This window comes from Gekko japonicus, unplaced genomic scaffold (genome assembly GCF_001447785.1).
Source record: "Gekko japonicus isolate JY-2015 unplaced genomic scaffold, Gekko_japonicus_V1.1 scaffold1973, whole genome shotgun sequence".
In the NCBI taxonomy this organism is placed as follows: Eukaryota; Metazoa; Chordata; class Lepidosauria; order Squamata; family Gekkonidae; genus Gekko; species Gekko japonicus.
In genome coordinates, this window is record NW_015164250.1 from 1 (window position 1) to 3,594 (window position 3,594).

General features: G+C 54.8%; 1 long non-coding RNA gene across 1 annotated transcript; it reads right to left on the reverse strand.

Moving 5' to 3' along the window:
- Positions 1 to 205: 205 nt before the first annotated feature.
- Positions 206 to 2,611, reverse strand: LOC107108249. The gene is made up of 3 exons (XR_001482432.1): positions 2,588 to 2,611; positions 1,578 to 1,662; positions 206 to 283 (listed from the first exon to the last, which is right to left on the reverse strand). It is a non-coding gene; the product is annotated as an uncharacterized LOC107108249 (long non-coding RNA).
- Between the last annotated feature and the right edge of the window lie 983 nt (positions 2,612 to 3,594).

The window sequence follows — 3,594 nt, forward strand, 5'->3', positions numbered from 1 at the left end:
AAAAGAGATGCTGTGAGGAACGTGGGGGGCTGGTTCTGAGGGGGGCCGCTGTACTCCCTTTGTCTTGAGATAAGAAGAGAGTCTGCCATGCTGGGAAAGGTATCCCATGAGGATACACACAGCAACCCTAAGCTGCAGACTAAGTACTCGTGACACAACCCTCTTGGCTGGCCCACACTCACTCCATACTCCGGTTTGAAAAAACCCTGGTTCTCCCACCACTGGTACCAGGCGGCCTCAACGTATTGTGGGCTGTAGGAGTCAGGCATTGGGCTGGCGACATCTAGAAGGGAAAAGCAGAAAGGTCTTGTGAGCAGGGGAGGATGCCTGATTAAGTGAAAAGCTTGTGGGGGGCACGTGTGTAATAAGGGGGACCCCAGCGGAGGACAAATTCAGCACACACACGGGCCCGGGCCCAACCTTTGGCCACTCCAGTTGAAAAAAGGATCTCGGGAAGCAAGGCGAAGACAGACCATCTGCCAGTTGGAGCAAACAGGACTGGGCTAGACTGTGACCTCCTGAATTCACACAGTACTCAAAAGCCCCACGAGCCTCACCCCAGAAAGGAAGGAATGTGAACACTTTTTAAGGAACAATACAATTGTACATAGATCAAGATGGGTAGCTGTGTTAGTCTGTCTGTGGCAGCAGGAAAGGGCAAGAGCCCAGTATAGCATCTTAAAGACTAACAATATTTATAGCAGGGGCAGGAGCTTTCGTGAGTCACTGCTCACTTCTTCAGATGCATCTGAAGCGCAGGGGTGTGCCTGACTGATCCCGGGATCTTCTGGTGTGACGTCATCGTGCCAGGCACGTTGTGCGGGGGAGTCTCTAGCATTTCGGCAAAAAACTCTATGGTCACCACAGACTTTTAATCCAAATGCTAGCGTGTTCCTGGCGTGATGACGTGATCGCTCCAGGCACATTGCGCACAACGGGGCTCTTTGGGGGCGGGTCTCCCCCGCTGGCCAGCTGGCCATCATTGGATTGGGGGCCCCCGAAAGCAGGGAAGCCCCACCCCCATCAGGGGGACAGCAAACGTAATCTAAAGAAGTGAGCAGTGACTCACGAAAGCGCCTACCCTGCCACAAGTTTTGTTAGTCTTTAAGGTGTTACTGGACTCCTGCCCTTCTCTGCAATGGAGCGTGCATATCCTTAGCTCTCATTTTACTGAGTGTCACTTGGTACTAAGCAGCTTCCTCCATCTGTTGTTGGGTGGGGTAGAAAGCCGTATCAGGCAAAGGGGCAGCCACCAGCTTAAGTGGCTTCCAAAGGGAACCAGAGACATTTGCATAGGCCAGATCAGCTATTAGCTGTAAGAGCTAGGCTGAACCTCCGTATTCTGAGGCAGCGTACCTCTGGATATTATCAGGAGGGCACAGCATGGGAAGGCTGCTGCTGTTTTCGAGCCCTGCTTACGGGCTTCCCAGAGGAGTTTACTTGACCACTCCGGGAAACAGGGATGCTGGCCCAGATGGAGCCTTTCTCGGATCCAGAACTGTCTGCCTTCTGTTCCTAGAAGCTCCAGTCAATTCCACCCACAAACCTCCAGGGTGCCTCTTCACCATCTACAATACCTTTTTTCTCCCCGGGCCTGGTTGGGATGTCGTAGGTGATCACTCCAAGATCTCTTTTCTCCTTCTTTTCAGCTTTTGGCTTCTTCTGCAAAGATCCAACACCGAGGGCAGGCAAGGAGAGAAAGATAACTGGCTTCAAATGCAGCAAATCCCTGTTCCCTCTTTTCCTGAAGCCAGGCAAGTCTGTTCTGCCATTTTAAACCCTAGCTCACCCTTTACTCACTAAACCACAACTCGGTACTGAGGGCGACACTGGCCATCACGCCCTGAAGATGCAAACTTGGCACATCAGAGAGTAGGGAGGCAAGAATCCCTCCTAACGTGCTCGCTTTCCACGTGTGTGTGTGTGTGGGTGGGGGGGTCTGTCTTGGGTAGGGTTCCCAAGTCCGTTTTTCTTCGCGGCGGGGGCTCCCAGACGGCATCCCGAGCACACGCGCGCATAGCGCACACACGCCACATGCATGTCAGCCGGATGTGACGTGATGATGCCGGGCATGCTGGGGGCGGGGCCACAGCCGAGGGGAAAACCCGCCCCCAGCGTGCCCGGCGTCATCACGTCACATCCGGCTGACGTGCACGCCGGGGTGGGGTTCTCCCGGGGCCCGATTCTGCGGCAGCGGAAATCGGGCCTCCAAAGCGGGGGATTATCCGCCCCCCGGGGGGACTTGGCAGCCCTAGTCTTGGGGGAACACTGCAAGAAAGCAAACTCAGCCCCATCCACCCCCGCCCCCATCCTGAACCCGTACAATCCTGGATTTTTCTGAACTTGCTCTTAAGGCTGCAGCTCCGGGCTGGGAAATACCTAGAGATTTCAGGGGTGGAACTTGAGGAGGGCTGGGTTTGGTGAGGGGAGGGGCTTAAGTGGTATAGAATATCACAAAGTCCACCTTCCAAAGCGGCCATTGTCTGTAAATGAACTGATCTCTGTCGCCTGGAGATCAGCTGTAACCCCAGGGGCTCTCCAACCACCAGCTGGGGGTTGGCAACCCTATTTAGGACACAATTCTGACCTCCCCCTGCTGCTGCTGCTGGCTCTTTTCCTTCTTCTGCTGAAACTTCTCCAGTTTCTCTTTCTTCTTGGCCTCCTTCTTCAGCTGGGACGCGCTTTTGGGCGGTGGCTCCGTCTGCTGCCTCTGCTCTGGCAGTTCTGCTGTGGGGCATGCTGCAGGCACTGGAGAGGGAGACGGAGAGAGCGCGCAAAGACCAATGAGGCCACCCAGCTGTTGAAACACCACAAAAACTGAATGGACTGAAAGGAAAAGAACACGTGCTACCAAGAGGCAGATCCCACAAGGAGGCCAGCCAAGGAGCTCCCAACCACCGTGCCCAGCCTCTCCTCCCACCGATCTGTCTCCTCCACAACCTTGACCCTACCTCAACCTCCTTCTCCAGTTGCCTCTGTATGTAAGCCATGGCGGCTAATCTCCTTGGCTCTCTCACTCTCCCAGGCCTCTTTTTAAAAAGCCACGACGGGCCACACACAGCTGACAGGGCTTCCCAAGGTCTCCCAAAGTTCCTTCTTCTCACCAGAGTCCAGCTACCATTTTGGTTGCCCTGGCAACAGGTAACTACAATAAAAAATGGCAGCCAAACTCTTGGCAGGGGGAGGAATCTAGCATGGATTCAGGAAGCTCGGTAGGAATCCTGCTTCCTCCCTAGGGCTGTCACGCAGTTATCTGCACATGTCTACATACACATAATACCAAATGGGACATTCTTTGTTCTTATATACATAGCAGACAATTGTATCTTAGTAGCTGGTTGATGGCGGCATGCTCACGGACTCACCTCCCGGACCTCCCAGGGGTGTCTCCGTGCTCCGGCGGACGGAGGGGGTGAGCAGGCTCATAAACCCCCCCAGGAGCCCGGGGATGGGACCCTGGCCAAGGAGCTTTGAGGGGGTAGCCTCTTCTCTGGCCGAATGCCAGAGAATTGAGGCTCCCCCTATCTCCAGTGGTCCGTCCAGCTGAGAGACCTGATGGTACAAGTGAAGCTAGCCGGGTCAAGCACAGGAGAT